Raw genomic sequence first — 23,151 nt, forward strand, 5'->3', positions numbered from 1 at the left:
GCAACCCTAAATCTGCTTAGCAGGCAGTTAGAGCATGATGCACCAAATCAATCACTGTGCAGCAAAATCCTAAGCAATATTCATTCAGACATCCCAATAAGTTAAATGGTCTGAACTAACCAATAAGAGAGATCAAGACTGCAGCCTTAATGTTGGGTTGATTTCAGCAAGGGAGATTTAAGCACGTGCAGAATTTTTCCTCTGAAATTAATGCCATTTAAAAATTATTATGTTTGGCTGGATTGCACTGTAAGTCCCACTGAATGTGGCAAAACTTCTTGAGTTAAACTGGTTATGATTGGGCAGAAAATACAATTTCTGTGGGCTACTGCATGTATGAGTGGCACCAAGCTTCAATAAACTGTTGTGAGGAAGCAACCTTAGAAACTCCACACACACACAAACATTTTGAGCAAAAGGATCTCATATCAGTATAAGAATTCCTCTAAGAGCCTTCTGTTCAGAAAGTTGTTGAGATTTTTAGTGAATATTGACCTCCAGCATTTTGCATTGAACCTCTTGTATATTGCTTACCTAACACTTAATCTGGATAACCGAAATACTGTGCTCAAATAAAGTGTTTACACAGTGTAATGATTAACTAGTGGAGAGTTAGTTAGCTATCCAAGGTATTGGGGAAGGAACTGGGGTAAAGAGGAGAGAGAAAAGTAAGCATGAAGCTCCATTGAGTTAAATAGGACTTGTGCTAATGAAATGCCAGTGCTATGGGTGAAACAGATTTTGATTCTTCACAAAACCTTTCCTCTTTACATGCCAGTCTGCCTCTCTCTACCTGGAACCTTCAAGAGGAAATCCAATACTTAGTTATGCAACCATCAAGTTAATACGTTAATCCCTAGTTTAAACAGAATGGAAATGCGTGAATGTAAGAGAAAGATAATGTTTGATATCCTTGTTTTTCTTTTGCTCATTGTTGAGGAAAGGCACACCCGACGCCACATACCCTGGGAGCAGGTCTGGATTAAAGCAAATGGAAACCACGAGCTAGGAGATTTTGGGAAGTCCAGACTTAATAGCACCTGATCACGAGAAAGAAAGCCTCATTCTATTTTTTATCTTATCTTATCTTCTTAGTGAAAGTACAGTGGTACCTCAGGTTAAGAACTTAATTCATTCTGGAGGTCCGTTCTTAACCTGAAACTGTTCTTAACCACTTTAGCTAATGGGGCCTCCCACTGCTGCCACTGCTGTGCGATTTCTGTTCTTATCCTGAAGCAAAGTTCTTAACCCGAGGTACTATTTCTGGGTTAGCAGAGTCTGTAACCTGAAGCGTCTGTAACCCAAGGTACCACTGTATGACACTGATGAATTTTTAGCATTGATAAAAAGATTGTTTATAAATTTATAACCTTTAATAAGTTTACAAAAGTATGAAATTAATGAAGATATTCACAGAGAACATTCACAGGAGAATCATAGCTATCTCATAACATTCACTATACAGAGTCTTACCTTGGTTTTGAAACAGCCTAGTTCTCGAACATTTTGGCTCCCGAACAATCAAAACCCGGAAGTGATTGTTCCGGTTTTCGAATGTTCTTTCAGAAGCTGAACATCTGACGGGGCTTCAGTGGCTTCTGATTGGCTGCAGGAGCTTCCTGTAGCCAATCAGAAGCTGTGCTTTGGAAGACAAACGCTTTGGAAGTCGACTTCCAAGGTACGACTGAATACAAAGTCAGAACAGTTTCTTTTGGACTCTTTTTGGATGTGAACTTATCAATTATATCATTAAAATCAATAAGTCACAGTTTATCATTTTCTGTGCTGAGAATGCTTAGATAAAGACAATTGATCTTGGGACATTGTTGACCATAGAACATTCTTTATCCTTTTTAGTCTAGAAAAATGATCTTTCATCAGTACAGTTTGTAACCATTAAATACAGGAACAGTTTGTAACCATTAAACCGTTTGTAACCATTAAATACAGGAACAGTTTGTAACCATTAAACCATTTGTAACCATTAAACACAAGGACAATCTGAAAATTGTGTCCACATTTGAAAAAGTTATCTGAATTTTCTCCTGGAATATTATTTGATACATATCTTGGTGGCTGAAATTTTCTTTTTCGGGGTGAGCTTGTTTGACGTATAGGTGGAAGTGCAAAAGTTCATCAACTAAACTAAGCTCAACATCCTTTGGAAAACTCTTGCATCAACATCTTGACGCCATTGTGAATCTGTTCCTTGGTTGCTTGCAGGTTCAGCAAAAAGACAAATTGCCAACGACACTTCTATATGCTGTTGCTTTTCTGTCTAGGTTGGCTGCAAGAATATCCATGACAGGGGTAAATGAATTTACCCTAAATTTGTCTCTTGGAGAAAGTTCGTCTGTGACCTCAGTTCCTGTCTTATTATTGTTTTGTTTTTTCATACTCTCTGTTTTCTTTTGACAGTTTTGTACCCTAAGTAAATTTTGCTTGTTGTTCAATTTCATCAAAATTAACCTGAGTGTTCGATACAAACTGCAATAGTGAGATGTAAATATTTGCACATGTGCTCAATGAAAGTTGTGAACTTTGGAGTGCCTTGCCAACTTAAGAAATGGGACTTTCATTTTCTGTAGAAGATTTTCAGTTTGTCATCTAGTATCTCCTTTTTTCAATTTCATCACAGTAAATATAGCAGAAGGCTTCAACCATGTAAGCATAGCTAACACAAGCTAACCTAGAAATTTATTGCCTGGCTCAGTTCTGCAGCTTGTATTTTCCCTTCATATCCCAAATTTATCTAAATACTACCGTTTATTAATTTCTACCATTCACTAACAGGCTCTGGTACCCTGGATCCCTGACAGTGCTATTCTGAGCACAGGTTGACCTCTGGGGAAGTACAAGAACAGCTTGACAGGGATTTTAGCTAGATAGTCAAAGAAGAGGCTGTGCAGAACAGTCAGTACAAAAGTGCAATAAATATAATGGAAACAGAAGGAGAAGGAAAGAGCAGTAAAAATTTATGCCACTGATGGTGCTGTCATGCCAAAAAGCTCTCATCACGTCCATGGCAAGCTTTTACTTTAATTAGATCTATTGATTTTCAGTGTTTAAGTTGATAAACTGCTATATATATATGTATGTATGTCGTTTCAGCATTTCTGAATGCTATATTTAGCTTTTTAAAGTAATACATACTGGGAAAAGGTGACCTTAGAACCTTCTATTTCTTTATTAAATGAATTCAATTAAAATGTTCTTGGGCAGGCTTCCAATTTATGAAGTATCGGGAAATCAGGATCTTGTAGTTTTAATTCTCTGATCTCAGCAAACAAACAAAAAATTAAAACCGTGGGATTGATTTGAAAAAAGAGTCGCCCTCTTTATAGATTGGTCAGCCGCCAAACTTCGTTTACCTGGTTTTGTTTTTGTTGCATTGCTTCTATTAAATTTCACCAATATGCAGTGCGTAAGAGAAGCTACTTTGTTTAAAACGTTGAGATGTAGTATTTCTTACAAACTCAGTGTTTTGTACTGTACTTATCCAATCTCCCTCTAGTGGCTGCTTCCGAAAGCACTCTGTTGATTTCGGCTGCAGAACTCCTCACTTTCCTGGAATCGAACCCTTTTCTAGGAGTAAGCCCCACTGAAATTAGTGGCACTTATTTCTGAGTAGACCTGCCTAGAATTTCACTGCCAAGCATGATTAATTGTCAGTGGAGGAATCACACAACTAAACTACTTGTTAGCGCCAGGTAGTGGTGACATTTTAAGTTATCAGCGCTTCATCTGTATCCTACCTTTCTTCCAAACAGCTCAGAGTATTCATGGGGCATCATGTCAATTTATCCTCACAACAGGCCTGTGAGGTAGGTTAGACTAAAAGATTAAGACCTGCTCAAAGCCACTCGGTGAACCAAGATTTGCTCCTATGCACAAGCAAGCCAGAGTGTGCAATAGAGAGTTGTGGGTTTAGGGCAAGATTGATCAAGCTGACCAGCCTCAAATCCCCATTGTTTCTTTTAACCATTTCCTTAACTTATTGACTGGCTCACAGACAATCCTTGGCATGTCTATTTAGTCAAAAGAGACTTACTCCTTTGTAAAGTTTATATAGGATGGCGGCCTTAATTGCTTTCAATGCAATTTCCCAGCTCGATGTGAAGATGAACCGAGCTGATCCAACACATTTATTTGATGCTTGTATATACTACTTTTCAAGCATCAGCAAAAATTATACATTGGAAAAGATGAGCCAGAGCAGGGGGATACCTTTGAAAATCCATTCTTTTTGTGCTACGTTCTTAAACCGGGCTTCCTCTTCTCTCAGGACAAGATGGCTTTTGAGTTACAGTTGGAGGACAGAGGAGCCACTTTTGAGGAAATGCTGGGACATGGATAGTGGGCAGTGGAATGGCTGGCCCAAGACATTTTGCAGCCTGAGGTGAAGGACATTAATTAATTAGGCATTCCATTCTGTTGTGACTCTTATTTCAGTAACTGTCATTTTTAACTGTTTTTCTGCTTCTCTCTCTCTCTCTCTCTCTCTCTCAGATGTGTGTGTGTGAGAGAGAATGGCTATTGAGAGAGGTTTCTCTGGCTGCTGCTGAAGACGATGTTGTGCCATGGTTTCTCTGAAGTGAAACAGATAGAGGAACATTCCTAAACCTGTGCAGGAGCTCCCTATAAGGAACGAAGTGAATAAGCATGAGGTTTGCAAATATATTCTCAGTTATGTGTATGAAAGTTACATTTTTCTGAATATAAAGAATCTGGACATTGCATAGTCTTTACAAAGAAGTTATAACTCACCTAGAAGAATTAATTAGCTTCCTATCTGTAAACTATTCTGTTAAAGGTAAAGGTAAAGGTAAAGGGACCCCTGACCATTAGGTCCAGTCGTGGCCTACTCTGGAGTTGTGGCTCTCATCTCGCTTTATTGGCCGAGGGAGTACAGCTTCTGGGTCATGTGGCCAGCATGAATAAGCCGCTTCTGGAGAACCAGACCAGCGCACAGAAACACCGTTTATTTTCCCGCCAGTGTGGTACCTATTTATCTACTTGCATTTTGACTTGCTTTCGAACTGCTAGGCTGGCAGGAGCAGGGACCAAGCAATGGGAGCTCACCCTGTCGCGGGGATTTGAACCGCTGACCTCCTGATCGGCAAGCCCTAGGCTCTGTGGTTTAACGCCTTCGTCCCCTAAACTACTCTGTTACTTTATATATAATCAAAAAAAATTTACACACACACTAACCCCCCCCCCCCATTCTGCCTTGACAGCACCGCTGGTGGTGATGGCAGTTGTTTTGGCCTTTTCTATGTGCTCCTGCCAAGGCTTTTTCCTCCTGCAACCTCCCTAGGCCAGGATAAAGAGTCAGCGCAACTCACAATAAATCTCACACAGGCTCTGCAGGTGTTGGAGGCGCTGCTTCATTAAAACACGATCTTTCCAGTCAACAGGGGTGGTGGCATGGTGGTCAGGTGATATAAACCTCATTAGGCTCCTACAGCTTTCCCAAATGCTTTCTCCGAGGACTTAAGCATGTGAAACGTGGCAGCCCATCACACTCCCTTCAGCGGTACACGGCCTCCGTAATGTATTGTTACTTGAAAAATGTACAATCCAAACAAAAGGTCAGGCCTTCTGCAGGTAGGAGAACAGTTTTCCATTAGCAAAATGAAATTTGTTTCTGAAACCTGGGAAGACGGGGGTGGGAATGAAGGAGTGTTTGTAATAAAACATTCACGAGAACGCGATGGCCTTAATAAAGTAACATATATGGTGCCCTCCCCAAGAGGGGCGGGGGAGCCCTCGGGTGACAGGCCCCCGTTATGTGCTGGAGCTTGAGGGGACAGAAGCAAATTTTGCCAGCACTGAGTGGGATGGAAGCGATGGATGCAGAACTTGAAGGGCTTCTGGGTAAAGAGATGAGGGAGAAGGAAAGCAGTCTCACTTCCTCCCTGCCCAGCAGTTTTTCATGTAAACCTCCAGGACCACTTTGTGGGAAAACATTACGGCGATGAGATTATTCCTTTCCACTTTCCTCAAAGCCCTCTCAGGAATCCTGTTGCCCCTGGTGGCCTGCAGCAGTTGCAGCTGGTCAGGTTGAGTGTGTGTGTATATGACACACACACACACAGAGAGAGAGAGAGAGAGAGAGAGAGAGAGAGAGAGAGAGAGTTAGCTCCCCACCTGCAGCAATCCTCTAAACACCACCATCTGCCTGGAGGTTCCAGGCTGTGGTTTTACAAAATTATTCCCTTAGGTTGCCCATCACAATTAAGGATTTAATTGAGGTGGTATTTTGGTTCCTTTGTACCATGGCAAAGGACTAAAAAGGTGGATGTAGTACACTGTACAGATCAATATGATTAAGCAGCTATGGCTGCCCAGTAGTCTTTTACTTCACAGCTATGCCATGGAAGGCCCCTTGAATGATCATGATGCTGATCATCTATAGAAGATTTTCAAACATCCAAAGTGTATCATGTCAGTTATGGCATTGCTATCCTTACAACAGCCCTGAAGGTAGGTCAGCCTTGTTGCAGATGAGGGAACTGAGGCTGTGTGTGTGTGTGTATGAGAGGGAGAGAGAGAGAGAATTGTTTACCTAGGAAACACCCCAGCAGCTGTTGCCTCCAGTTTTGCCTTGGGGCAGGGGCATAGCACCTGCCAGTCTTTGCAAGCATTCACTTGGAATGCACATAGAGCACATAGAGCACTAGGTAAGCATGGGGTGCTGATGCATCCCTACCTGGCACCCTACCTGGTGCTGACCTTTAAAGCCCTAAATGGCCTCAGCCCAGTATACCTGAAAGAGGGTCTCCACCCCCATCGTTCAGCTCCAAGGGCCCTCTGGTGGTTCTCTCACTGCGAGATGTGAGGTTACAGGGAACCAGGCAGAGGGCCTTCTCGGTGGTGGCGCCTGCCCTGTGGAATACCCACCCATCAGATGTCAAGGAAATAAGCAACCATCTGACTTTTAGAAGACATCTGAAGGCAGCCCTGTTTTAATGTTTGATGTTTTATCATGTTTTTAATAACCTGTTGGGAGCTGTTCAGAGTGCCCTGGGAAACCAAGCCAGATGGGCAGGGTATGTATGTATGTATGTATGTATGTATGTATGTATAAATAAATAAATAAATGCATAAGCTTGGAATAAGCTTGGAATAAGAATAAGAATAAGAAATTAAATTTGTATGCCGTCATATACCTGCAGGTTTCAGGGCGGGTCACAACATAAAGTTTCAATATAAAAGCACAAAATGCATAATAAAAAGAATTAAAATGATTAACAATTCGAATGTATAATAACTAATAAAGACTATACTCCCCAACAAAAGCCCCCTAAACAATCCCCATGCCCCACAAATACAAATGCAAAAGTCCAAATTAACATGTAACAAATACAAATGAAACCACTAAGTGGGAAGAGATCATGGCTAAGACCCAGTGCTTTTGTGTGTGGCAGTACTCATTGGTATGGAGTACCATCACACCTTTTTTGCTGCCCATGGCAGCCATTTTGTGCTGCCACTCACAAAACTTTCCTCAAGATATGAGTACCACACACACAGCACTGTTGAGATACGATGAGCCATGCACTTAGTTCTATGCACCAAAGTTATTTAAGATTATGCTTCTCAGACAGCAACTGGCCATCATCACAGAGCAAGCTGAGGGGACCTTCAAAAGCAGATAGTGGTCAGGCATGAGTATAAATTAATAAAAAAAAAGGGGGGGAGGGTCTAAAATCCTACTGGGCATGCACAGGTCCTTGATGAACCCAAACTACTTTTGTGGTTTTCAGCCTGTGAAATAGATATAAAGCCAGCAAAAGCACAGTAAGAACATATAAAGAAAGAGAAAACTGGTTTTTCACAGCAGGTGCTCTTCTCAGTTTCCCGGGAACCTAAGCACTATCAAATAACAACAGGAATAACATGTCTTATATCTTCAACATACTTATTAATGGTTTTGCTCACTGGTGGTTATGTGAAAGTTGCATAAACCCTTTTACCTTAATTACAGAATTATTCAGGAATAAAAGAGGGAAACAAAATACCAGTCAATGCAGATTATGCAAAGCCTCTGATTAGTTTATGTAATAAAAAGTGTGTATAACATACTCAGAGCTAGCAGATGATAGCTAAAATAGAGGCAAATATGATTTTTTTCTTTCTTCTAATGTGGAAGGCATTTAAATGCTTTTAAAAAATAACACATTTCATTTTTTAAATACAAAAATATACTCCCCCCTGCAAAAAAAAAAAAAAAAAAAAGAATGGGTATCTGGTTTCCCATCTCTTAAAAATATTTTAATTGAAGTATTTTATTATTAGTAGCATGCATAATATAAACCTACATAGATATATAAATACTACATTATAAATATAAAATTTTGGGTCCAAAGTGACTCTCCTGCAAATGGAAATAGGGTACTCCTCCCATTCATGGAAGCCACTGAAATCCAGTGGTTGCTTTCTTTTGCAGGAAGGGAAGTAATTTTTAATGGTGGTATCGTTCCACTTCTGCCTCCCACCCATGCTCATGCTATTCTGGAGAGTCTTGCAGTTTCAGGAGCAAATTTTTGAAAGGCACAGGGGGGCTGAATGCAAGGAGGAATAGGTGAAAATAATCTCCTTGTTTCCATTCCTCCACCATGAGCCAACCATTACCGAGCACAAAATCTGGATCAGATTTATAGCATTTAGTATGCAATGCACAGTTAATAAGTCACCAATATCTCCATATATTTATGTCCATTTATATTCCCATCTAAGGGACACGGATGGCACTGTGGGTTAAACCACAGAGCCTAGGACTTGCCAATCAGAAGGTTGGCGGTTTGAATCGCCGCGATGAGTGAGCTCCCGTTGCTCGGTCACTGCTCCTGCCAACCTAGCAATTCAAAAGCACGTCAAAGTGCAAGTAGATAAATAGGTACTGCTCCGGCAGGAAGGTAAACGGCGTTTAGTCATGCTAGCCACGTGACCCGGAAGCTGTACGCCGGCTCCCTCGGCTAATGAAGCGAGATGAGCGCCGCAACCTCAGAGTCGGCCACGACTGGACCTAATGGTCAGGGGTCCCTTTACCTTTTATATTCCCATCTGAATACTAACAAAAGGTGATCAGAGATCTTCAGTTGATCATTATATGTGCTGTACATTTTAGTTCCATGTACCCCTCACAAAGGTGAACAAAAACTCAACCTTTTTCTAATTATTGTCCGCCTTCTGTATTTTTTTTACACACACACACACACATATATACGAGAAACATCTATATTTGTCAATGTCCTAATCGGGGAAAAAATTAAGTGAAAGGGGAAGAATATTCTCTAAATGTATCTAGTCATTGTCTACCTGCCCCCAGCCTTACAAATACAATTAGATGGGGCAGAATTGCTTCATACTGCTCTCTCAGTGGTAGAGACACAAATCACACCACTCCCCCCATCATAATTAAGATCTCTGCTGTTTTTAGGTTCCATGCCAGATGCTGATCTTTAGTTGGAACAGGTGCTTAAAAATGCTCCAAATAAAGGATCCAGATTAATGGGCTATTTGGCTGTTGGCCAGAAAGCATAGCTTAATGCCCTCTAAAACTTCTCTCTCTTTTTCCAGATATACATTCACAGTATGTACTGTGACTAATTATGGCTGTTTGGTATCCAAGTTTCTCATCCATGCACAGGCAAAGAGCAAGCGCATGGATAAAATAGGAATTTATTTGTTTCCCCCTGCTCCTAGCATTCTGGATGAGACTTCTCCATTATCTCTATTTAGCAAACATTGTTACTTCATCTGGAACAGTTAAATGCCCCTTTAAAAAAAGAAACACATCTGTTATTCCTTCTGGAATACTCCTGTATCGCTGCACGAAAACTTCCAGCTTCTATAGGGAAGCCATTTGCTTACCCAACCAAGAGGTGTGCCAGCTTTTGTTTTAGCATCATGTGTTGAAGCGTGAACTCTCTGGTGAAGTGAAGCAAATGAGGCAATGATAGTTTGTGTGGCACTTCTAACCAATGAAGATCACAGATCAAGTTCAAACAATCTCACTAACGTAACTTTTTGGCTCTGGCTTAAGTAGAAAGCAGGACCGAAAGGCCATGAGGTAGAACAAAGGTCCCGTCCTTCTCAATCTATTTCCCCCCAGGATGGTCCAGACCTATTGTAACACAACACCTCTAAGTGCCCTCCGAGAGAGATGATTCAGTTGAATACCATGGCCAACAGTACTGAAAGCTGGCCAACAGTGTTGGCCATGGTATCCAACTGAATCATCTCTCTGGGATACCCACATAGCCTGAAGGTGCTGCTGTGCAATGCCAGGTCAATGATTCATAAGACCACTGCCATCCATGACTTGATCATGGATGGAGGATTTGACCTGGCATGTGTAACAGAGACTTGGTTGGGTGAAGCAGATGGGCCTGTCCTTGCCGCTGCTTGTCCACCAGGTTTCTCTTACGCACAGCAACCCAGGCCTTGTGGGCGGGGAGGGGGGGTTGCAGTGATTTTTAGGAAGTCATTAGTTTGCACCAGGCGTCCTATTGGGAAGACCCAGTTTTCTGAGTGCATGTTCTGGAGGTTGGGCAATAGGGGCAGTACAGGATTCCTACTGGTGTACCGACCTCCCCGCCACACCAAGGATTCCCTGCCCGAGCTACTTCAGGTCGTGGCGGATGTTCTCCTGGAGACACCTAGTTTGGTTGTCCTAGGGGATTTTAATATCCATGCCGACACGACCTTACAAGGGGCCGCTCGGGACTTCGTGGAAAGCATGGCCTCCATGGGGCTGTCCCTGAATAAGTTTGGCCCAACCCATAGCCACGGACATGCCTTGGACCTGGTGTTTACCTCCATGGATGTTGGTGTTCTGACACTAAGAAAAAGTGAAACAAAAGAAGTGCCATGGTCAGACCACTTCCTGGTGCAACTTGACTTCTCCGCGACCCTTCCCCTCTGCAGGGAGGTGGGACCGATTCGGATGGTCCGCCCCCGCCACTTAATGGATCCAAATGGTTTCCAGAGAGCGGTAGGGGATGCTTTATCCCATGTTGATGGCCTTTCAGCTGATTCCCTGGTGGCCCGCTGGAATGTGGAGTTAACCAGGGCTATTGACTGTTTGGCTCCGAAGCGCCGTCTCCGATTGCATGGAGCCCGGACAGCCCCGTGGTTTTCCACGGATCTGAGGGCAATGAAACAATCGTTGAGACGGCTAGAGCGCCGGTGGCGGATGACCCATTCTGAAGCTGACCGGACACAGGTTAGAGCTCAGTGTCGAGCCTACCAAGTGGCGGTAGCGACGGCGAAGAAGGCTTTCTTCGCCGCCTCTATTGCATCTGCAGAAAACAGCAGCAGGAGACTTTTTCAGGTGGTCCGCAATTTAGCGGAACCACCTGCTACATCGGGGCCCAGTACGGGCCACATGATCTCCTGCAATGATTTTGCAAAGTTTTTTGCAGATAAAGTCGCTCAGATTCGGGAAGAGGTAGACGCCACCGTGGGAGCAGGGCCGGGGCGGGAGAGTGCTAGAGTCCTGTCTAGTCAAATTGCGTGGGATCAATTCCAATCTGTTACCTCTGAGGATGTGGACAGGCTGCTTGAACGAGTGAAACCAACCACCTGTCTCCTTGATTCTTGCCCATCCTGGCTTATAAAAGCTAGCCGGGAAGGGCTGGACGATGGGCTTCGTGGGGTGGTGAATGCTTCCCTCCATGAGGGAGCCTTCCCAGACCCGCTGAAAGAGGCGGTTATTAAACCGCTTCTTAAAAAACCATCTTTAGATGCGGCCACGATGGCCAACTATCGCCCAGTCTCAAATCTTCCATTCCTGGGCAAGGTGATTGAGCGAGTGGTTGCTGAACAACTCCAGGCACGCCTGGAAGAAGCGGACCATTTGGATCCCTTCCAATCGGGATTCAGGCCTCATCACGGGACGGAAACTGCCTTGGTCGCACTGGTTGATGATCTCCGGCGGGCTAGGGACAAAGGTGAGAGCTGTTTCCTAGTTCTGCTGGATCTCTCAGCGGCGTTTGATACCATCGACCATAACATCCTTCTGGACCGTCTTGAGGGGCTGGGAGCTGGGGGCACTATCATACAGTGGTTCCGCTCCTTCCTCCTGGGCCGTGTTCAGAAAGTGGTAGTGGGGGATGAGTGTTCAGACCCCTGGGCTCTCACTTGTGGGGTGCCTCAGGGTTCTGTCCTCTCCCCCATGCTTTTCAACATCTACATGCAGCCGCTGGGAGAGATCATCAGGGGGTTTGGGCTGGGTGTTCATCAGTATGCGGATGATACCCAGCTCTACCTTTCTTTCAAATCAGAACCAGTGAAGGCGGTGACAGTCCTGTGTGAGTGTCTGGAGGCGGTTGGAGGATGGATGGCGGCAAACAGATTGAGACTGAATCCTGACAAGACAGAAGTACTGTTTATGGGGGACAGGAGGCGGGCAGGTGTGGGGGATTCCCTGGTCCTGAATGGGGTAACCGTGCCCCTGAAGGACCAGGTGCGCAGCCTGGGAGTCATTTTGGACTCACAGCTGTCCATGGAGGCACAGGTTAAATCCGTGTCCAGGGCAGCTGTGTACCAGCTCCATCTGGTACGTAGGCTGAGACCCTATCTGCCTGCGGACTGCCTCGCCAGAGTGGTGCATGCCCTGGTTATCTCCCGCTTGGACTACTGCAATGCGCTCTACGTGGGGCTACCTTTGAAGGTGACCCGGAAACTACAACTAATCCAGAATGCAGCAGCCAGACTGGTGACTGGGAACGGCCGCCGAGACCATATAACACCGGTCTTGAAAGACCTACATTGGCTCCCAGTACGTTTCCGAGCACAATTCAAAGTGTTGGTGCTGACCTTTAAAGCCCTAAACGGCCTCGGTCCAGTATACCTGAAGGAGCGTCTCCACCTCCATTGTTCTACCCGGACACTGAGGTCCAGCACCGAGGGCCTTCTGGCGGTTCCCTCCCTGCGAGAAGCCAAGTTACAGGGAACCAGGCAGAGGGCCTTCTCGGTAGTGGCGCCCTCCCTGTGGAACGCCCTCCCACCAGATGTCAGAGAGAACAACAACTACCAGACTTTTAGAAGACATCTGAAGGCAGCCCTGTTTAGGGAAGCTTTTAATGTTTGATGTATCATAGTATTTTAATATTCTTTTGGAAGCCCCCCAGAGTGGCTGGGGAAACCCAGCCAGATGGGCGGGGTATAAATAATAAATTATTATTATTATTATTGTGTTCCTCCTATTCCTAGGATAGCCTTTCTCAACCTCGGGTTCCCAGATATTGTTGGACTGCATGTCCAATATCCATAGACAGCAGGGACAGCAGTCAGGGATGATGGAAGTGGTAGTCCAACAACATCTGGGAACTCAAGGTTGAGAAAGGCTGTCCTAGAATGTCATCCATCCCACAGTGACCAAGGCTGTTTCTGTCCCCAAATCAATCTGGATTAGAAGGGATAAACTATCAAAGGCTTCAATGCCATATTATTGTAGAACAATAACACGCTAATAAACATTTTCAGAATATTACAGAAAGTTCAACATGCTGCTATTGTGTGTCAGAAGATATGAACGAAAATGCTTTACTGGAAGAAGTCTTCTTGGATTCAAGTATAGATGCCAGAGTTCATTTTCCTGACTACATTTTTCAAATACAGTGGTACCTTGATTATGTGTGTCCCTTTTTTGGATCACAACCCATTTTTGGGGGGAGTACAACCAGTTTTTGGGGGGAGGCCCCATTGGCAAAAGTGCTTGGGTTACAACCTGTTTTGGTTTACAACCGGACCTCCGGAACGGATTATGATTGTAAACCAAGGTACTACTATACAAGAAAAACTGACACCAAGTGTCAAGATCTGTATATACAGCATGGCAGGCTGCAGTGTTTAAATCAAGAAATATGTGGTTAAAGATGCTGTCTGCATCTCTGCATGGTTTTTGTGTTCTAGAGAAGTAATCGAGAAATTCCACGGAAAAGTTATTTTGAGTGGGTCAAGGTTGATGAATTCTTTGTATGTGTGCTGAAGTGTTGTTCATTGCCTACTATGGCATCCTTGGGCTCAAGATATTGTGTGAGTTTTGCTGCAACAGTTCCAGTATTGTGATTAATGTGTTTTCAAAGAGACTTGAGCACATAGCAAAACAGTGTAACAAGTCAGCAACCCAAGTGGTTTACCTAGTCATAAAATATATTAATGGGGTTCCAGCTGGGAGCAAAAATATCAGAGTAGCATGAGTATGGCTTGTAAAAGGAACATTGGTATTTTCCAAGTTTGGTTGGGCTTGTTATGGGTTGAGGCTTGTTTGCACACGCCTCCTCTTCTCTTGATTTTTTAACACTCGATGACAGACAGCTGAATATGTGAATGGAAAAGTGACTTTGGGCCATATGCAAGCTCGTCTGTGATATCAGATCAACGATTCATAACATTTAAGGTTGCAATCCTCTACACACTTGACTGAAAATAAATCTGGGTGAAATTACTTCTCAGATCTGAAATGGTTCATTCACCCACACGGACCACCACTTAATGTGCACCATTATGTGGTGGTTTGCATATGTGGATGAAATTTCAGGAGTGCAGTGGTGCTGTCAGGGCAGCACTTTGGGGCAGGGAGTCATTCAGTGATCATTCATTCACCAATCCTTACATGTGGAACTGGACAGTTCAGGTGGAAGTACATAAATGAGCAGAGCACACTGCTTTTACACATCTCCACCTCCTCAAAACAATGGATGCTCCAAAGAGATGTGACTCTTAGAATCATAGAATCATAGAATCATAGAATCCTAGAGTTGGAAGAGACCACAAGGGCCATCGAGTCCAACCCCCTGCCAAGCAGGAAACACCATCAGAGCACTCCTGACATATGGTTGTCAAGCCTCTGCTTAAAGACCTCCAAAGTAGGAGACTCCAGCACACTCCTTGGCAGCAAATTCCACTGTCGAACAGCTCTTACTGTCAGGAAGTTCTTCCTAATGTTTAGGTGGAATCTTCTTTCTTGTAGTTTGGATCCATTGCTCCGTGTCCGCTTCTCTGGAGCAGCAGAAAACAACCTTTCTCCCTCCTCTATGTGACATCCTTTTATATATTTGAACATGGCTATCATATCACCCCTTAACCTCCTCTTCTCCAGGCTAAACATGCCCAGCTCCCTTAGCCGTTCCTCATAAGGCATCGTTTCCAGGCCTTTGACCATTTTGGTTGCCCTCCTCTGGACACGTTCCAGTTTGTCAGTGTCCTTCTTGAACTGTGGTGCCCAGAACTGGACACAGTACTCCAGGTGAGGTCTGACCAGAGCAGAATACAGTGGCACTGTGTTAACAGTATCCCGCACATCAGTCATCTCCTCTGGGTTCATGTCCACCACTCGGTTCTCTCTTTTTCTGACAGTTTCTACTGAACCGGTGCAACATGTTTTCCTTCGCCTTTGAGCAAGCCTGCCTTTTTAGTTGCCAGTTCGGATGCTATATTAATGGGAGCTAATAATATACCAAGCTCTTCGGAGAAAGGCCAGAAAACAAACGTGGTTAATAAAGAGATCTTCTAACTAGCTATTTGCTTAATTCCTTAGGTATCTTAGGTTTCTTATGGGACTACTATGTCACAGTAGCACTTTGTGTAGACTCAGAGGAGGTCAGTGAACCCATACTGCATAAATGAATCATTTTGGCATATGAAATGGGTTTAACGTATACTAAGAAATGCAACCCACATCATTCTTTGCTGCTATCATATCCTGTATCAACGTGGCAGCAATTTATATACAATTAAAACCGCTCTTTTAAAGCTGCTCAGAGGACAGCAGGCACTAAGCTTATAAGAGTACACTTATCTAGCCTTTCCTTGTAATGATAATATGGCTGCTTCGTGGATTTCCTTTTTGTTCACTTCAGAAGATGGAGGCTTATTATAAAATAGCGTTTAAGAGTATTAATATGTAAATTTGTTTTCTAATACTGAAGAAGTGCCCCCAGATAGCTTTGTCAGCATTCATCAACAGTTCTCGCTTATGGTTTGAATATGGAACCTGTCAGAAGCTTTGAAACTCTGACAGATCATTCTGAGCAAAGCACTTTATATTTGACAGAGCCGCTTGGTTTTCCCAGCCCTGCATCCCTGCTTCACTGAGCAAGGGATGCTGTTACGTTTGGCTAAGTTCATTTTGGAGTCTCTAGGGGTCACAACCCAGAAAACGGAGTGACAAAGGGCCATCAATCAACGGGAGAAGACTCCTGGTTCAGATACTGAATTCCTAAAGCTATGCGGAATACATGACACTTGCCATTTAACCTGCAGAATATAAATATCTTCTTGCCATTGACAGCCTGAGGCTGAGATCAAGGTTTCAGCCATTTCCGACAACACTGCTGAGCAGTCAGGCCTCCCCAAACCGACAGGGTGCTGTGTAGGTCCACAAGCAATAGTGCGTCATTGTTTATGGAAGTTAGTTGTCATCCATCAGCTTCTTATGCCATTCCCTGCTTTGAGAAAGCCTAGAAGTTCACTTGGAAGAAACAGCCCCATAAACAGCAAAGCACATGCGGACAGATCCATATGCACCCCTGGATCATGGCCAAATGGTGCACTGTGTATCTACATCTTTGACTAATACATGCCGTGATATCCAACTTAGGGTTCCTCCAGATGATCTGTTTATAAAGCATTTATCCTGATTTGCATGCACAAAGCTTACGAGGCAGTGTCAATCATTTGTTCCGATTCCTTTGCAGGGAGGTTATTCCACAGTGAGAATTCATCTGGAGTTGCTTGTGGGGCAGTTAATACATCTTCCTATTAATCACTTGTTTATCCCACACATTTTCTACTTAATTCCCCTGCCATTCGCCTATCTGCAAAAAGCCAGTATTTTAAAAAGTGAACATGTTGAGACAGAGCGCTTCAATCCACTTTAACTGTGCAAAAGTCACACAGTTGAATCCTTTGCACAAGATACAGTCTGGATGCAACCTTGGATTATACAAATATTAACATTTTTTTCTTTTCAAAATAACAAGCAGTGATCTGGTATCATAATCAAACATAATGTAGTTATACAAAAGGCTGACTTTCTGCATATTCATGTTTTTGACAGGCTAATTTTCTGCCTAAAGCAAACACATACTTCTTTTCCTTTTTCCTTTAGTACATATACAGTTAGGGCAGCAAGTGATCCTAAACATATTTACTAGGGAGGAATCTCCACTGAGGACAAAGGACTTTCTACTGAAAAAATACGCACAGGGCGTCACTATCTTTCTAGAAAAAGAGGTGCCGGAACTCACCATGAACGCCTCCCTTGTTCTCTTATAATGGCAGTGGCGCCCAGCTGAGAAGTGCCAGAACTGAGTTCCAACGAGTTTCAGCTGAAAAAAAAGCTCTGATTGATATAGCATAATGTGGAACTGGTGATATGTTTTCACATTCTGTTTGAAGGCTCTATTTGCTGTATATATAAACACTGCACTTTCTGCCTTGCTTTATTGCAAGAGAATCAGCAGAGGGCGTACAAGTTAAATGAAGGAAAACTTAACAACTTCAGTCAAGCTTGCAATACCTGTTACGCTGCACAAATGAAAATTCAGCTGTGTTTCCCCAGGTTAAACTGTGAGCCTGCTTTGTGATTTGAGGGTTTTGCAGATGTCCTCTGTCTTCACCATCTCAGTGGCACCTCTCCCTTCAGCATACATCAAAACGAGGATGCAATTTTTTATTACTAATATTACGGCAAGTTGCAAAAAGCATTTTTGGGGGTTATTGTTTGTCTTCATATGTCTTCTTTGCTTGTACCCTCTAACAATTCTTCCTCCAGTTTCTTCCCTTTGCCCCTCCAAATATTAAAAAATAAGCTAATTCTGATATTATAACAAGGTTAAATTGGAATATAATAATTACACAATAAAAACTAATGGGTGATATCCAAGTTAATTGTACTCAGTGTAGATACATAGAAATCAATGGACTTAAATCCATTGATTCTAGTGGGTCCGCTCTGAGTATGACTTAGCTGGATGTCACTGAATATTAATAGTAATACAGTGAAAAGAAAGGAAACACACACACATGTCAGCACTGCACTCAACATGATGTGCCTCCTGTTATTAGGCACTAAATGAGGGATGGGAACATCTTTAGGAGCCAATCCACTTTCGTTTTAACTTTGGTTGGTGATGGCCACATACAATGCAAATAACAAGTAGTGGGAGAGATAGGGAGCTTGCAGTGATGAAGGAAAGCTCAATGATCTACATAAAATCTCACATCCAGATCTTAACTGCTAAACTCTTGCTCAGCATTATGACCGGGCTAGTGCCAAGTTCTTCCCACAATGAAACTAAAAACCTACCTTTATATTGTGGCACCCACAGGTGTTTAAATAACTCCATCTATGCAGAGCCTATTCTTCGCCACACCTGCAATACAACGCTAGCAAGAGACCAGTTTCAGAGACACACGGATGTGTACCATGTTGTACATTGACTGGAATGAGCACACTTAAATCCCCAAGCCAAGTCTGTGTGTAGACATTGTCCCTGAGCCAAGATGAACAGTTCATCAACAGTTCACTGGTGAGCCAGTGTGGTGTAGTGGTTAAGAGCGGTAGTCTCGTAATCTGGGGAACCGGGTTTGCGTCTCCGCTCCTCCACATGCAGCTGCTGGGTGACCTTGGGCCAGTCACACTTCTTTGAAGTCTCTCAGCCCCACTCACCTCACAGAGTGTTTGTTGTGGGAGAGGAAGGGAAAGGAGAATGTTAGCCACTTTGAGACTCCTTCGGGTAGTGATAAAGCGGGATATCAAATCCAAACTCTTCTTCTTCTTCTTCAGGGACAGAATGCACATCTTTAAAAACGAATTATGTTATGCGGGGAAATTTCAGCGCACCACAGTGTGGCAACTGTGCACATAGCTCACACCAGTTTGTGCTACAGATCACACGGTTTCTCTTTAGTGGACTCACAACTGGTACCAGTTATGCCACCTGCCTGGACCCTGCTGTCGAAACCTCTCATTTTTTATTTGGCAGAGCACACTTGCCACAATTACTTCAAGACTCCAGACGAAGAGGATACCGTGATATGAAGAGCCGCCCTGTACCTGTCTTGGTGTGTTAGCAACTTGGCAGGTCATTGTGTGCAAACTGAAATGCCAAAGATTGGTTTTCTGGAAAGTTTTAAAGGTTAGAAACTTATAGCTTTGGACTTCTAAAAATGTGAGCTATCACACCCTTTGAAATGATTGAGGGGAATACTAAAAAAATGACTGCCGCAAAGGAGGAATCTCTATTTTTTAAAGTGATTTAGAATTTTTATTTTGTGTTTTCACAACAATAGCATCTGTGTATTAATCCTCTTAATCCCAAGTATGCTCATTATTCAAGGTAAAAGAAAAAAACTCTGTATATTCTCAGCTCAGTTATTTTGTATTCTGTCAAGTGTTACACAGTTAAGGTGTGACATAAAGTTCCAGCATTGTTCTCTGGATAGCTGTGACTGTCTTAAAGTCTTTTGCCTTTTAAATAGCATTTTCTTCAGTTCTGTAGCCAAGTTGGAAGCTACGGCTGTGTATGTTTACAGCCTGATTCTATGTAAAATTAGATATGCCTAATTGAAGTCAGTGGGCTTATGCACGCATGCCGATTCTTGCAATAGGATCAAGCTGCTGTATAATACTGTTACTGTTACAGGGCTGGACGGTTGATCCGAATGATAGCTGTGGGTCCCTTCTGTATCTGTGAGTTTAGAATCTAGTAGTGGAGGGAAGAATGGGACGCGGGTGGCACTGTGGGTTAAACTACAGAGCCTAGGACTTACCGATCAGAAGGTCGCGGTTCGAATCCCCGTGATGGGGTGAGCCGCGATGAGTGAGCTCCCATTGCTCGGACCCTGCTCCTGCTAACCTAGCAGTTCAAAAGCACGCCAAAGTGCAAGTAGATAAATAGGTACTGCTCTGTCAGGAAGGTAAACGGCGTTTCCATGCGCTGCTCTGGTTCGCCAGAAGCGGCTTAGTCATGCTGGCCACATGACCCGGAAGCTGTACGCCGGCTCCGTCGGCCAATAAAGTGAGATGAGCGCCGCAACCCCAGAATCAGTCAAGACTGGACCTAATGGTCAGGGGTCCCTTTACCTTTAGTGGAGGGAACTTGCTGAACTGGTCAAACCAGTTTCTTTCTTAGGTTGATAGCTGCAGCCATGCCTGTAAACACCATATTTTGCGTGAATGCAAAAGGGTTATAGAACAGGATATCTCTAATTTTCTCCCAAATCCACAGATGAGGGAAACATCATTAGAGCACAGGAGCAGAGTGGTGAATGTGATATAACCTCCAAAATTCAACATGGAATAATGAGTTCATAGCCAAGAATGTTCCACACGTCGAAGGACCAGCAATTCTCCTAGATCTTTCCTTTGCTATGCATAAGTGGGACCCACTTGACAGTTTGGGAGTCACTGCTTTGCTGTAGCAGCCTTTTCCAACCCAGTACCCTTCGATGTTTTGGACTACATCTCCAATCAGTGCTAGCCAGTGAGGGCAGTGGGCAGGGATGATGGTGGCTGTACTTCAACAATCTCTGGAGATTACCAACTTCAGGGAGGCTAGTCTAAAGCAGCTGATCATTAGTATTATTGCAGAGAGGCAAAGAGCAGCATCCAATAAGCAGCATCCCTTAGCTCAAGGTCTTCTGGCTTTGCAATGGACCTTCTGGTCCCTCTCCTCTGTCTGTGCCCTTCACACCTCCTAAATCTGTTTTGCGGTTTCCCCCTGCCCTCCAGAGCAGTTTTGAGAGTGTATTGGGGGATTGAGGAGGGAATGGAAGTTCTGTTGCACAAACAGAAGTCCTTGCACCAACAGAACTACTGTATTTTTCGCTCTATAAGACGCACCAGACCATAAGATGCACCTAGTTTTTGGAGGAGGAAAACAAGAAAAAAAAATTCTGATTCCCAGAAGCCAGAACAGCAAGAGGGATCTGGCTTCTGGGATAGCCTCTTGCTGTTCTGGCTTATGGGATAGCTGCGTGTAGCCTCTCCCGGGCAAGGGGAGCCTTCATCCCCCCAAGAGCCGCCCTCCCTTTAAGGAGCGTGTGGAGTGTGTGTGTGGCTCTCAGGGGCTTTTCCCCAAGGAGGGAGAAGGGAAGCCCTTCTCCCTCCTCGGGAAAAAGCCCCCCAAGAACCTCACATACGCGCCACACGGCTCTTTAAAGGGAGCGCTGGGCAGAGCCCCCCTCCTGCATTTGCTCCGTAAGATGCACACATATATTTCCCCTTACTTTTGAGGAGGGGAAAAGTGTGTCTTATAGAGCAAAAAATAAGGTACTTTATTGGATGCTGTCCTCTGTGTGTGTGTGTGTGTGTGCCATACCCTCCAACGTTTTCCTGATGAAAATAGGGACCTCGTAAGGGAAAGTGGGACATTCCAAGATCAAATCAGAAACCAGGACAGCTTATGTAAATTTGGGATTGCCCCTGGAAATAGGGACATTTGGAGGGTCTGTGTAAAGGGTTGCCAGTTTTTCAATATTAAGTAGTTTAAGGTCAACTTAAACTAAAAAAAACCAAACATTTTCGGTACATTTCTTTCTACATGGTCTTTCTCTTGGTTTGGACCCTGTTACTATTTGCTTCATCACACGCTTTCAACAGTGTTGGCTTCTCTGAAAGGCAATTTAGAAGTTCAGTGTAAAAAGGCAGAAAGTGCCTTAGGAAATCCAGTGTCATACAAAAGAAAGAAAGGCAGCCTCCATTTATGAGGATTCACAAGATAAAATGCACTTTTTAAAATGTTTGCTTTGCCGGCTACGAACATCTTGACAATCATGTGGCTTATGCATTATATATACTAAGCTACCCATTCCAAATTAAATCTTCATTTCATTAATTTATTCAGATCCCCCCCCCAGTGATATTTTCTTTCTTGCACCCACAAAGGGGGCACATTTATTTCCTTTTATTCTTGAAGCATACTGTTTATGGCTGCTGTTTGGCTTCTCTGAAGCTGGACAACCAGCACTTATCTTTTGTCGTTGCTACATAGCTTCGGGCACATCTAGATGGCTCTAATTTTAGCAGTTGGATGTGCTTTTTTAGCACTTGCCATGTGATCATAAAGTTGGAGAGGTCCTTGTAGGTCAGGGGTCACCAACATGGTGCCCACAGACACCTTTCTTGGTGCCCACAGAGTTTGCTTTCCCCACTGAAATTAGGCTCGAGAGAAGCGCTTTATTGGAGCCAATTGAACAAGCTGCAGTATGTGTGTCTGTGTGTCACCTAGGACAGTTTCTCAGACCCGCCCCCCCAAGTGTTCCTATTTTCCAGGGACAGTCCCAGATTTACAGAAGCCATCCTGGTTTCTGATTTGATCCCATAATGCCCTGCTTTTCCTTGTTGTTGTTGTTGTTTAGTCGTTTAGTTGTTTCCGACTCTTCGTGACCCCATGGAGCAGAGCACGCCAGGCACTCCTGTCTTCCACTGCCTCCCACAGTTTGGTCAAACTCATGCTGGTAGCTTCGAGAACACTGTCCAACCATCTCATCCTCTGTCATCCCCTTCTCCTTCTGCCCTCCATCTTTCCCAACATCAGGGTCTTTTCCAGGGAGTCTTCTCTTCTCATGGGGTGGCCAAAGTATTGGAGCTTCAGCTTCAGGATCTGTCCTTCCAGTGAGCACTCAGGGCTGATTTCCTTCAGAATGGATAGGTTTGATCTTCTTGCAATCTATGGGCCTCTCAGGAGTCTCCTCCAGCATCATAATTCTAAAGCATCAATTCTTCGGCGATCAGCCTTCTTTATGGTCCAGCTCTCACTTTTCCTTAAAGGTAAATGTAAAGGGACCCCTGACCATTATGTCCAGTTGTGACCGACTCTGGGGTTGCGGCACTCATTTTGCTTTATTGGCTGAGGGAGCCGGCGTACAACTTCCGGGTCATGTGGCCGGCATAACTAAGCCGCTTCTGGCGAACCAGAGCAGCGCACAGAAATGCTGTTTACCTTCCCACCGGAGCGGTACCTATTTATCTACTTGCCCTTTGACGTGCTTTCGAACTGCTAGGTTGGCAGGAGCAGGGACCAAGCAACAGGAGCTCACCCTGTCGCGGGAATTCGAACCACCAACCTTCTGATTGGCAAGTCCTAGGCTCTGTGGTTTAACCTACAGCGCCACCCGCATCCCCACTTT

This window comes from Podarcis bocagei, assembly GCF_964188305.1.
Source record: "Podarcis bocagei genome assembly, chromosome: 6".
NCBI lineage: Eukaryota > Metazoa > Chordata > Lepidosauria > Squamata > Lacertidae > Podarcis > Podarcis bocagei.